The sequence below is a fragment of the Anser brachyrhynchus genome (genome assembly GCF_964034855.1).
Source record: "Anser brachyrhynchus genome assembly, chromosome: 11".
NCBI classification, from domain to species: Eukaryota; Metazoa; Chordata; class Aves; order Anseriformes; family Anatidae; genus Anser; species Anser brachyrhynchus.
Window position 1 is genome coordinate 14,154,130 of NC_137706.1, and position 14,198 is coordinate 14,168,327.

A 14,198-nucleotide genomic window follows, 5' to 3' on the forward strand; every position below is an offset into this window, starting at 1 on the left:
GCTGCATGCGGCAAGTCCCCAGCATCAAAGAAATTGCTTCTGGCTTCGTTTCTTTTGCCTCGGTTGCTTCTCCTGGCTTTGCCCCCAAATCTTGACTTTCGCTTGGCCTGGTGCTTGGAGGGTGTCCTGTGGTGATAGCTCTACATTTCTCCTGGTCCTGAACCACCAGGACCGATTTACTCTTCCATTCTGGGTAGTGGGAATGCAGAAATGCCCGGTAAAACCCTCAGCTGGGAAGGCAGCGGTCTGCGAGAGGGGCCCGGCTGTCCTCCTGCCTGGAGGAACACCCACGGGCAGCACCGGGGCTCTTCCCCAGCACCACACCTTCTCAAGGGAGGAAGGAAATTTAGCCTTCAAGGAGTAGTCACTAAAACCCGACCTGAGAATCCATGTCCCAGCGCCGAAATAAACCATTGTGCGGCAAAGAATAGTACACAATGTAAGCACTCAGGAAAGAAGAAAATAATTTTATCCTGATTTCTAGTGTCTTCCTGACTTGCGAGCACCCTCCCATGCTCACACATGTCAGCAGAACAGGCACACAGCAGCGAGATATTTATATGAAAATCCTGCTGTCTCCGCAGCTATCTATAGCATTGCTGTCTGTGCCCGTGGCTCCAGCCTAAGGTTTGGTTCCCCCCGCTGCGGCTCGAGCAGCTGGAAGGTCCCCGCACGAGGGGACAGAGCCGGCACCCCATCCTTTTCGACACCAAAAGGTCCCGAAATAAGGAGCCACCACGCAGTGGAAGCGGTGGCTTGGCAGGGGTGGGACCCGCGAGCGCTGCAGCATCCTTTCTCGGGGCGCCGCCGGGAGGGGGTCACCCCACTCCCCCCCCGCAGACGAGGGCCCCCGGCTCAGAAAGACGGGGAGGCGAATCAGTATGCAGGAGTGGTCGCCGCTCGCCAATAAATTAGCATAAACCACTCTAGGAGGTAAATAGACATACAAGGCGCCAGTGTGTGCAGCGTGGGCTGCGGCTTTGTCTCAGCCCCACTATTGTCACGGCCCCTGCTGCACGCTGACCGAGTGGGGCTGTGTGGTGGTTTCTTACACTTTTGACTGCTGGATAAAAGGGGGGAACATAAAGAGAGGGGAGAACTTTTTTTTTTATTTTTTTTTTATAAGTCCAGACGAAGTTACAGACGTCTGTTAAACGTCAATTACAGCTGAATAAAGACGTCTGCTTAAGGCTTAGTTATGGCTCCTTTCAGCCACTGAGATTTTTCCAGGGCTGGCCCGGGATGCCTTCGGCAACCTAATTTGGAGATTGTAACTCTATAAACAGGCCCCGGCATTAATCAAGGCTGGTGAAAATGCAAATGACGGTGTGGAGGGGGCTCGGGGACGGGACGGGGTCCTGAGCCTTGGAGCTCGGGGCAGGGAGTAAAAAGGGGAAAGCGAAGGCAAGGAAGAAAGGGGCCGTGCGGAGGAGTGGGGACCTGTAAGTAGGGAGCGTGGTGGATTTTTCCCACTTTCCTGCTGGGGCTCTGGAGGGTCTTTCCATGCCAGGCCGCTTAAGGTTTTTCCCAGCAAAACCAAGGCCAAAACGCCAGCAAAGCGGGCATTTAATGCTTCAAAATCCCCGAGGACCAGCGGGTGCTTTGGGGAGCCCAGGCTGCATGAGAGTGGTGCTAAGAGCGGCCTGTGGGAGGGCAGTCACGGCTCCCCACTGCTTGTCATGCGTTCTGCTGCTGTGATCCCCATTTTGTCACAGCAATAAGGCCTCCGAGCCCTAGCTGCGGGGAATGAAGCCCCAGATCGGTGCTGTTCATGCCCTTACAAGCCATCCTGATGACCACGAAGACCAAAGAGATCTGCTGTGTGGAGAAAGGTGCCCAGGCACCTAGGGACCTTGTCCCTCTGGGATACCTCCACGGCAGGATGAGGGCGAAGGGCTGTAACCAGACCAGGCCTCACCACGGCGTTGCCTTCTGCACCCTCTCCTCACCCCTTGAGATACAATGGCTTGAGGGGAGGATGGGAAGGGGGATTTTCTGGAGAACATTACAACCAAAATGCACACCCCAGGTCCTTCCCCTGCGGCCGGTGGCAGCCTGCTCCGGAGGGGACAGCAGGCCAGCACCCTGGCTGACTGTCACCCATCCATTCGTCCAGCACGACGGGCTGAGAAACCACCTGCGTGTTCACAGAAACCCCCTGAAGGGCTCCCTCCAGCCCGGGGAGGATCTGCAGGAGGGATTCGGGCCACTTTCGATTGTGGTTTCTACACAGCTGAGCAGTTTTCTCACAAGAAACCCATGGTTTGTCCCAGGGAAGCGTGGATGAGGGAGGCGATGCGTCAACGCTGCGGGGAAGCCTGTGCAGGGAGGTGGCCCATGTTCATGAGCATTTTTTGTGGGATTTTATTTTTTTATGACCAGGTGCTGTTCCGAGGGTGACCAAGAGAAGGGCAGGAGGTGAGACCTGGGAGCACCGTGTATCCTGGTGCAGGCGTCACCAATTCTCCGTGGCCCTGATGTCCTCCTTCCCCCTTTCACCTGGGAAGAGGAGGACAGGTGGCTTTTGGGGGGAACCGCCAGCATTTCCACAGGAAAGGAAGGCCAGACCTTGCGCTGAGGAAGTACCTCTGAGCCCAGAAAGCAGGAAGCAACGGAAAAAGGAGGGGTGGACGTGGGGAGAAGAGAGCAGAGGGCCAAAACTGGAGGGATGCAGAGTGGGGCTGTGAGCGAGCCCCGTGGACAACACCCAGGGCTTCCCGAAAAGCAGGAGGACGGGGTGGGCCAGCGACAGCTGGAAGATTTAATTGCTCCTCTCCGCAGACCTGCTCGGCTCCCTCCCTCTCAGATCTGCATTTCAATATGAGAGCAGCAGTAAGTGGGATGCCGCTGGAAGGGGTTAGAATGATTAATCATTTAAAAAGCAAGATCTTAATTACAGGGTGCAATTTTTGCTATTTAAGGAGTCCATTAGTTTCCAGAAAGGAAAAAAAATATATATATATTGCAGGTTATTCTCCTTTTGAAGCAAACTGGGGGGGGGAAGGAGGGCTGGGAGGGGGGGGTGCAGCACCCAGGCTGGCGTGGCCGCCCCTGCTGGGGCGAGGGCGTTGGGGTGCGAGGACACTGAGGGGGAGGCGGTGTCACTTGTTCCCCGAGCAATATTTTTGAAGGGTGCTGGCTGCGAGCGCTTGCTGCGCTCAACCACGCGCTGGCACGATCCAGCAGGCTTCTGCTCGCCGCAGCTCCTCCTCCCCGGGGGCACAGAGAGGATGCGGCCCCCGTCACCGCTGCTGCTGACCCCTCGGCCGAAATAGCTCCCGAAGGGCGCGTTGGGGGGTAATTGCCGTGATAAGAGCTCGTCCGCTGGGAGCTGGGCTGAGACCTCTCGTAGCTCGTCTCACCCAAGGATGGGCAGCTCATGGCCATGCCGCTGGGGGCTGCGGAGCATGGCGCACCCACCGCCAGCATCCCGGGGACACGGGGACCAGGCTGCGCACGGGGTCAGTCCCGTCTCGCCCCGCGCCGCAGCCGGCGGGGAGGTGACGGGGGTTAATCACCCACCGCCTCCCCTCTGACCCTTCTGTGGGTTTTTCTCTTGTATGGTCATTTAGCCGTCCCCTGACACAAAAGGGAGCGATTAAACACAGCTCAGGCCCTTCATGCTTTAGTGGATTAATTTGCTGATCCCCCACGGATTAAAGGTCTCGACAGGATCAGCGGGAGCAGCGGTGCAGACCCCGGCGGGAGGAGGCCACTGATAGTCCCGGGCAAGCCCCAGCCCGGAGCAATCCCCAGGGACCTCACCCCCTCCTCACGGTGTCACCGAGCCGTGTCAGGGTTCAAGGCATCGGAAGCTCGGCTAAATACCGGCTTCCCCAAATCCTCCCGCTCGCTTTGCTAGGCGAGCAGCCCCGCGCCCCTCGGGGGTTTCGGGCCATGGCCACGTCATTTGTAAAAGATGGGAGGGAGCAGGGATGCAGCACTCGGATGGAGAGTTGCACGCAGCGCTGCCACGGACGCGGCGTGGGCTGGGGGTCTCTAATCCTGCTCCTGCAACGGAGGACAGCTCGTCCCCAAAGCCTCCGGCCGAGGCAGCAGAGGGGCGAGCAGGAGCAGCGGGGGAGAGGGGGACGAGTTTGGGGCGCTGCACCCGGCGGGGGCTGCGCTGCCCTCCCCAGGCCCGCGGGAAGCAGAGATTGCATCTGCCTTTAATTACTCCCTCTCTGCATATCAGATGCTCGTGCACCTTCTGCACATGAATGCTGATTAATTGCAGGGTTAGGCTCTGAGGCAGGCCGGACCACATTATTTCTGATGTTTGCTCTTTTCACGAGGAGAATAAATGCCATGAATCCACAGTAATCAGTGGCTTTTAGCTTGTCACTCTTATGACACTCTTTACTTAGACCAGGAAATGGCAAATGTGGTGGAAATAAGAACTTTATTATCTATTTTTTTTGCTCCCAAAAGGGAGGTGTGTGTTGGGGGCTGGGGGGGTGGCAGAAGAAGGTGGTGGGGGCATCTCGCCGAGCGGGAGATGGAGAAAGAGGCTCCATTTTCCCTGCATCCAAGGAGCTGTGCTTCGCTGCGTTCGGCGAGGGAGAGAAGAAAAGCGGCGGCGGCGGCTTTGTGGCAGCTCCTCGGGGAGGAGGCCCCGGTGGGCAGGGGCGGTTGGGGGGTGCGGGGCCCTCGGGCTGTGCCATCCCCACCCGCCTGGGCCCCCCCGCTGCCGTCCGTGCTGGTTTGGTGGCCGCAAGCAGCATCACTGCGCCAGGTCACGCCGGGTCCCCAGGAGGTACGCCCGGGCATGCAGACGGTGAACGGGCCACCACGAGAAGATTGGGGTGTCCTGAGGCTCGGCTGGGGTGCTCAGGGCTCCTCCAGGGAGGGGGTGGCTGCACCCATGGGTGGGAGAGCTGCAGGGCTCTGGGTGTCACCCTGCTGTGGCCTCCACTGCGACCATGGCCTTGCAGCAAGGGACAGCCCGAAATATTTAACACGGACACACGCCGTAAGGCCACCTCCAGGGCTGGATGTCCCTTCAGGCCCGGGTGACATCCCCAAGCCCCACAGCCCGACGGGAGGAGAGGAGCGAGGAGGAGGACCCACAACATCCCGACGCCGAGCGGGGACAAACATCAGCACCGCGTCCCTCGTCCCCGGCCTTCCCTCGCCAGCAAACCCCGCTCGGCCCCAATCGGCTCAGGTGGGAAACCCTTTCACCGCCTCCCTCAATGCCCTGCTACCGATCTCATTGCCGCCTCTTAGCTCAGTGCGAGGGCAGCCCTCCGCTTTTCAGCCCCGAACATCTGGCGTGCAGCGGGCGGGCGGCCGCCGGCCGCCTCCGGCCCCCTCCCCGCGCCCCCGCCGGGGACGCCCGCAATTAGGCAGCCCCCGGCCTCGGCCCCGCTCAGGTGAGCGCCCAGCCAAGGAGGGGTAATTAAGGTTAATCAGGGGGCCGGGGGGTCAGGGCGGTGGTGGGGAGACCCCGCGAAGTCTAATGGCGGCCGTAATTAGGCAGCTGTGGAGAAGCGGTTAATGAAGACGGCGACCGTTAATAAAGCTCTTCCTGAGCAGCCTTCTGGCCCGGGTAATTGAGGGATTTGCAAGTGCCATCTCCCCCTTCGCCCTGTAATGAGCAGACCCCGCGGCCCGCCTTAACCCTTCCGGGGACAGAGCCGGTGGCGGCGGCAGGGCCCGGGCCGGGGCGCAGGGCGGCAGCCCCCAGCCTCTCCCACGCCAGGCCCTCGCCACCGGGTCCCCGGGAGCCCTTTGAGCCCCGCTCAAAGCGGCTGGCAGCGACTTTTCTCGCAGATGCTTGGGTTTCCCACGCCTGCCTCGGCATTATGCAATCCCCCCCCGGCCCCACCACCCACCAGCGCCGGGATGTCATCATCAGCCCCGGCCCTGGGAACCCACATTGTTAGCTTAGTAAATAGAGAAATCCCTACTCAAGCATTGCAAATGAGGGCAGAGGGGGAGCCGGGGAACCGCTGCGGCCGCTGCGGCCGCGAGGTCTCTCCCCTCTTTGAGTTGTCAGATGAATTCAGCGCTTAACAAAGAGCGAGGGAGGGAGCGGAGCTGCCGCTGCAGCTGGGCAGGGCGGCAGGAGGAGGCAGGATGGCGATGCCACCACCGGCCACCGCTCCGGCACGCAGCTCCAAGCCCCTTGCTACCTGCCCAAGCCTGGGCACCATCAGTGCCGTGTGCTCAGGGCTTGCAGTGCACCTGGGGGGACATTTCTGGCTGCAGGGTGGCCACGCAGGCCATGGTGACACATCCCATCCCTGCTCAGCACCTCTGCTGCCCTTTGTACCCGCGTGGCTGCGGTGCCCTGGCCATCGTGCTGAGCCCTGGGGAGTCCCAGGGCCAAATCCCAGCTCCAGGGGGCTTCTGAGGCGACTGGGAGGTCTCCGAAATCTTTATTAAGATGCAGCGGCGTGGCTGCCCTTCCCTGACAGTTGCCTTAGCCTTGAGCTGGTGAAGGTCACGGTAATGCTCTGGGAGCTTAGCCAGCTTTCTTCCCTCTCGCTCCCTGCCTGGTGCTGGGAGCAGCGATGCTGTTTCCGAGCCACGCCGCGCTGCCCCAAAAAGCCCCTCCTGCAGGCTGCTTTTTGCAGGGTGCCGGCCCTGCCCTGCCTCTGCTTTGGCCCTGGGGATGGAGCGACCACACCGGGGGTTTTCGCATGGCCAAACTCTGCCCCTCCAGCAGAAGACCAAAGAGGGGCAGATGTAACACATCCTGCCCTGCGCGTGGCAATGAGGTGCTGGGAGAAGAGCGCAGCATTTTGATTCGGAAAGGGCAGCGAAGGAGAAGCCTCCCCCTGCAGCTCCATGCCCTGGGGGCCCAGGTGGCCACAGCGCTTGGCACCCGCACCAACAGAGAGCCACACGGGCTCGCTGCAGCCACACCAGCGCCCGGCATCTGCCAGCATACACACACACACCCCGGGGCGTCAGCGGTGGCTCAGCCCCATCCTTCGTCCCCCCCACAGCCCCGTGGCAGCACCCCCGGCCTAGCAGTGTGATAAATGAGCTCCCCTGATCGCTGGCTCCATCCTTCCCCTGGTGTGAGCAGGTTTCCTGACCCCAGCAGGTGGCCAGGGCTCGCCTCCCCGGCCGCAGGTGTGCCCGTGTTTGGGAGAACACCCAGGAAAACCGCCCCATGTCCCACAGCGCCCGGCTGCTGGGCTGCACGTTAACGTCACTTCCAGCTATTTCAGGGCGCCTTTTTTCTTGGGCAGATCAAATTCCTATTAAATCGTGGATAAATAAAGAGGGAGAAAAGGCTCAGAGGTGACCAAGTGCAATCCAATAGCAGCCCGGTGGCTGCTGGTGTTGAGTATTACCAACACAGCCGTGTAATAAATACATCCTCGCCCCAATTATTTACCAGCAAACCTGCTTGGCAGATCCCACATGGAATACAACACGTAGATTTTCATGCGAAGGTTTATTTATTTTTTATTTTTTGGCTCCATGCTCCATAAAACACATTTACCCAGTCACATACAAAATACATTTATCCAGTTTCTTTAAAACAAACAAAATAACCTCTCCTCTCCATCTGGCCTCTTTCTCTGCTCCTTTCTAGCCTGGTCTGCTTCTCTACTCCTCGCAATATGGAACATGACAGGGTATTTTCAATGCTATTTTTGTCCGTTGTGTCATAGCTTATATTTAAAATAGCATTTAAATCTGCCAAGTAGTGCAGTGTTTTAAACTGCTGTCAGACTGAATTTCTCCTCCTACATACCGCATATTTCAGATACGGCTTAAAGACAGCTGAGGGGAGCTTTTGAGGCGGGGGGAAGGTGGAGGTGGCTGGGGACCCGATTGTCTGCAGGTGTGCGGAGAGCCAGAGGGTGTTAATAGCAGAAAGGGGTGCTGAGCTTGGGGGTGGAGGGGGGCCACGAGCCCAAAGACAGCCAGATGGGACAAGGGAGGGTGTGGGAATGGCGTGGTCACCCCAGGGAAGGGCTGGGACACCTCTTGCTCCTGGTGCCCACCCTTACCATGACCAGGGGCTGCAATGGGGTGACCGTGGTGCCCCTGGGGGGGACCTACAGGGGTCTGCACCGACTGCTCCTGCTGCTGTGGGAACTGGGGCTGGGGGTGCCCCGGTCTGCAGGCGAAATGAGGGCCCCCATGTGGTGTTTGCTTTGTATTTGGGGTTCATATCAGGACTCCCCAAAAGGGGGTCAACCGAGCCTTCAGAGACAGCAGGAACAAGGCAAACCGGGGGCTTGTCCTGCGCTGCTCGCACAGGGTTTTATTTCCCCTTTCTTCCCCGATGTTTTTTTCTGGGAGGTGGCTGACATCTGGGAAGCCCTGGGGCAAAGTCACACAGCCATGGCCCTGGTTAATGCCTGGAGAGGGCCCACTCCTCACCCCCCCCCCTTCCTCGCATTTGCTGAGGTCTAGAAATGCATGTTTGGGGAAAGAGGGATGCAGCTTGTAGGGGCAGGCTTTACAGGCATCCCCGGCCTTCCTGCGCCCCTTCCTCACCCAGGTATCTCAAGTGGAGGTCAGACCCAACTCCATCCCTCCCAGAACTTCTTCAGCACCAACTGTTTAAACCCTGACTGTCCCTGCAATCCATGTAAAGTCCAATTCCTCTCTAGAAACACCTGCCTGGTGCCCTGGCTTGAACCTGGAGGTGTTCCAGAAATGGGTTTTCCTCTCTCATACGAGCCCAGGTTGTTTTTGCTTCACACCTATAACCTGCAGGCCTCTACTCTAGGTGACGGAGCGATTGTGCGTGGGGTGACATCTGGCACAGCCAAGAGGGCCCACGGGGGGGAAGCATCCCTGCACCAAGCCCCCCAGTGCGGAGGAGTCCCGTTTCTCTTCTTCCACATCTCTTTTTTGGAAGGACTGGGCAGCCAAAGCTCTGGTGACAGCCCCCACGGCTCAGCCCGCGGTCGGGGGAGATTTTCTGCTGCTGGCTCCTCGGCGGTGCCTGGTGGGGTGGGGGTTTCAGGGGGTGCCCCCCAGCTTCCAAACAGGGTTTTGGGTTTCTTTCCCGCAGAGATCCTGGGCAGAGCCTTCCTGCACCCGCACTCGCTGCAGCGCGATGCCCGCCGTCCTGCGCCCTCTCCCGGGACGCGCGTGTGTGCCGCTGATATCTCCTGCCCATCCTCTTCTGTCAACACTGCCGGAGCGAGGGAGAGATTTGATTTTTAGCAGCGTGCCCTCTGTGTCAATAACTCCCCCCGGCCCTTCTCGGCAGCTCGGCCTTCTCCTCGCCCCCCTCTCCTGCCGGTGGCAGACGCCGGGAGCCGTGGCGGGAGGGCGGCGGGCAGACAAAGAGCAGCCCCCCCCCCTGCCCCAGCCCCCCGGGGGGCAGCAGCCCCTCTCTCCCCTTCCCCAGGGGCCTTGTCCCCCTCCCCAAGCCCCCCTCCCCGTGTGTGTGTGTGTCCCCCCCCCCGAGGCCTGCAGTAACGCCTTTTGCCACAGGGTGCCACTATGGCAAAGCTGTAGGCGCCGCCGGGCCCGCAGCGCTGTTGTGTAAGAGCTACCTGGAGCTCCCCGTGTTTTTCTCGTTGTGTGTGTGTGTGTGTCCCCCCATACCCCACCGCCACCCCAAAGCTCCCCCCCGAAGGTCGGAGAGCAGGGGGAGCAGGAGGCCGGGCGGCCCGAGGTGGCGGAGGGGTGCTGCGGCGTCCCCCCGGCTGCCTGGCACTGCCCCGGGGGGCAGCGGGGCCCGCAGCCCCCGGCACCGGTGGGGCCCAGAGGAGAGGGCAAATCCTGGAGGTTTGGGGCTGGGTGTGGAGCCAGCGAGCAAGGGGAGACGGTGCCTAACCCAGGGGCGAGGAGTGGTGTGTGGCTGAGCGATGGGGAGCTGCACGGGGGGCCCTGCGGCTGGCACCGGCCTTTCCCCAGGGATGGGTCCCACCAGGCCCACGGGTGCTTGGGTGGTGCCTGTGGGAAAGGGGATCCTGCAGCTGGGGCATCCCACCCCATCCCATCTGACCCCATCCCATCCAACCCCATCCCATCCCACCCTACTCTACCCCATCCCACCCTACTCTACCTCATCCCACCCTACTCTACCCCACCCCACCCCATCCCACCCCATCCCACCCCACCCCACCCCACCCCACCCCACCCACCCCATCCCACCCCACCCTACCCCACCCCACCCCTCAGGACCCCATTCCAAGTTCCTCATCCCCCCAGCACCCGCTGCCCGCTTCCCAGCCTCCCCCCAAGGCCCCCGCGCCGCAGCCCCATGCTGCGCCCATGCACGTGCACAAGGCGACGGCACGGCTCCTCCGAGGCAGCTGGGGTGACGAGAGCCATGCGGGATCAGGCCGTAAACGTGGGATTTTTTAGGGTGAAAAGTGCTCTGCAAATGGCAGGCAGTGGGATCCTACACACCACATCCGCCGCAGGCAGAGAGAGAGAAGATTCTCCTCTTCCCTTGCTAATAAAGTCTGGCTGAAATGACACAGTATAATCAGTGTTTACCTGGGAGTTTACATACGGTTTGTTGTAATTATAGTTTCAATTCCTGCTTTTGCATTTTTTTTTCAAACATCTATTTTTCAATCAGTAAAAGTAAATACTATTTTCAGCCCGATGTAATTCTTCCACTCCCGTGGCCACAAACACAGCGAGGAGAGCGATTCCATTTGTGCGCTGTGCAATTGAGCAGAGAGAGGAGCCCGGCGGCTGCACAGCCGGGGCGAGCGGGGACCCGGGGCCGAGCCCCTCTCCCGGCCCCACCGCCAGTCCCAGCACCTCCGCCGGTAAAACCAGCACCAGGCCCGGACGCCGCCTCCTATCACCTCCGCATCTCTAAACCCCTACAGCTGCCTCGTCGGAGGCACCGGGGAAGGGATAAGAGCCATTAGGTGCGGCGTCATTTATTCCTGGGCTGGCAAAGCTTTGTTCCAGCTCGGGGAGTGAGTTGGCACTGAAAGCATCGCGATTCCCCCCTCGATTTAATTTTTTTTTTTTCCCCCTCCCTGCTTTTATGGGTGTGATTTATAACAAATACAGGATCCGGGTGTCAGGTCCCTTCCTCACCCAACTATTGCGGCGCACACGCTGATTAAAACCGCCCGGTTCCTCCTCGTCCATCCATCAGCCGCTCTGGGGACACACTTGGACATCCCCAAACCTCCAAACCCGCGGGCTCTGCTGCCAGGGGTTGAGCCAATATTGGCTACCCAGATACAGATATATATTCACAGGTGCACATATTTGTGTAGTGCCCCTAAATCCTTGCAATAATAATAATAATAATAATTGGGAGTATGTCTGAAGGAAGAATTAGGCATGGTTGGGGTGCAGAATAAAACTGAATGCCTGAAACGGTGCACGGAGGATTCCGACCTTAGCCACTCTGTTAAATATTAGCATTTTATGTCCCCAAATTAGACGTCATTTGAACATGGTGCCAAGCCATAGCTGCTGCCCAGGCGTGCAGGGGAAAGCTGGGCGATGCAGGGCACCCTTCTCCTTCCTGGAGGGTCTCGCCCGGCCCCTCAAGGGCAGCAAGCAGAGGCCACCAGCCCTGCAGCACCCTGCGGCGCCCCAGGGATGCCAAGGATCCTCCCCGCAGCACCCTCAGCATCCTCATTTTGGGGTAAAAGAGGGTGATGCGGATGCCTCCCAGCAGCTGCATCCTTGGCCTCAGCTCTGACAAGCTCACAGCGAGGGAAATCATTTTTTCACTACCCCACACACGCAGCACCCAAAAGGCTGCTGGAAAACACACCGTTTCCCCCCAGTATTTAAAAACCACCTCTATTTCCCCTGCAAAAAATGATTTCCGAGCAGAAATGGCTGGCGTTTGCCACCCCAGCTGCCGGCACGCCGTGTCCCCAGCCGCCAGCATCCTTCGTCCCCGAGCCCGGGCTGTGGTGGCGGCGCGGCCCCGCGGCAGCAGGGGCTCCCCGGCCGTTTGAAGTTTTGCTGCACGGATAAATGCGTGGCCCTAATTCGGGGCTTTTTCACCCAGAGAGTCTGAGCTTCGGCCAGCGCGTCCCCAGGGTTTTTATGGGTGGTTTGTTTGTTTTTGCCAAGCTGGGAGGACGGAGGGGGAATATTGTACAGCGAGTGCGAGCCATCCCTCTCCCACCATTGCCCTGCAGTCAACAGAAAATTTTTAAAACCAGTCTTTTTCAATTAAAAAAAATAATAATAATGTTTGTTTTCTCTTGCCTTTTTTTTTCAAAAAAAAAATATTAAAAAAAAAAGCTCTTCTCACTGCCTCCCAAACCTGTGTATATTTTCTTACCGCCTTTCTTAAAAGCCTATCGCATTCAACCTTTTTCCCCCAAAAAATTAAGAATTATCTGTTTTAAATCATCACCCAAAATATTTATCGCAAGGAACAAAGATATTGGAATCTTCTCTGCGGTTTTGATTTCAATTCTCCTTTTCAGGCTTTTATCTTTTCAATCCAAATTTCAGTGACAATAATCAGATTTTGATTGACATTAAAATTATTTATTGTCACATTGTAGCTGTTTAATAAATTGTGCCTGCTTTTTTGGCTTATAAATGCTGTATCTTTACTACCTTGTTGCTTAATTCAGGGGAAGGAGTCACTTGTGAAGGCAGGCATCAATATTCTCAGCCTAGACAACATGGAAAAATGCCTTTTTACACACATGTCCCTGAGAACAGAGAAACACAGCTCCACCTCTTCAGTAATTTAGATTTTGAAAATCTCTCTGTTTTATAAAATTTAGCTTTATTTTATAATGCTAAAATATGCTTCTGCGAACTACGTGCAAGAGGAAGAGGATTTTCATCTCCATTCAGATACAGAACAATTAATTTGTCAGACGTATTTTAAAAAATCAGGAAAACAATTCAGAACTACTTTCATGATCCAGATTTGAGAGGTTTTTCACCATTCAGGGAGTGAGTTCATCCAAAAAAAAAAAAATTAAAAAATAAAACAAAGCCCCGAGACATTAATTTCAGAGTGCTATTAAAATCTGGGTCGCGTAGCAAATGATTTTTTTTTTTAATTTCTACAAATTACTGAAAGTTAAAAGGAACATCAGCCCATTTTACTAAAAAAAAAAAAAGGAGAGAGAGAGAGAGAGAAAGAGAAAAGATTTTAGAAGCATAGAGAATTGAGAATTTTGGAATAAATCAAAAGTAGGCAGAGCCGATCTCCACACCTTGGCAGGAATATTTTTCTGGGCAGAAATGTTTAGGGAGAGCTCGGGGGTGCACAGGCACCTTCTGCTGGGGGGGTTCCTGCGGCTTCATCCCCGCATTAATGGGGATGATGCTGAGCACCCTCCCCAGGCCTGGGCTCTGCACCTCAAGGGATGCTCTGGGGATGCCCGGGGGTGCAGGTACCGTTTCGGGGGGGACGTGGGGTCCCCGTGGGGACGAGGACACGAGTGGTCCCGTGGGGATGGAGGGTTCCCCACCCCGGGTCCCCACCAAGGCAAACCCCCTCCTGGAGCATCTCCTCCGAGCACCAGGCGGCCGCAGCGGCGCTGGCAGCCGCGTTTGTTTACGGGCTGAATTTGTATTAAAACGGTTCATTATTTTCCTGACTGGCAGGTTTCCAGTGTCCGTGCTAGTTAATAATTGCAGCCAATTAAACGTCCACAAAATATGCATTGCGGGAGTTGGGGGGGGGGGGGAGGGCAAAGGAGAATTTCTCGCGAGCCCGTGCCCGGTGTGGCATCGCCGCGAGCCCCGGCACGGTGACATCCCAGGGACGGGGTGCGCGTGGGGATGGGGTTGCTGGTGGACAAAATTTGCAGCCGGTGGGGAAAATGCAAGTCCCCCCCGCCCTGATGATGTGTGCAAAATGCCAGCACTGGCCCCCAAAACCCTGACCCTACAGACAGGGCTGGCCGGGCTCCGAGGGGCCTCGCCCCATTGCGAGCATCCCAGTTTCTGCTTTTTCCCATTTCCCCTCATTTTCTCCCATCTCCCGAACACGCTCAGCCTTGGCAGGCCCTGCCTGGCGGCTCACCCCCTCCGCATCCCGCCCCGCTCCTCTCCCACCGGTTACACAAAACACTTCTCATGGCACGAGCCAGGCTCCCCGGTACGAAACCCACCGGGTTTCCGAGCCGAGGCAGCCCCGGCTGGGTTCGCGGGTGACCTCGGGTGCCTTGTTTGAGCCGCGAGGACGGGCGCCCGTTTATCTCACGCAACTCGAGAAGCGGCCAAAGGAGATGAATAAAGAAGCGTTATTTAGTTAACATTTGCACCGGCCTTTGAAGCCGCGGAGCTCCGCCGCGTGC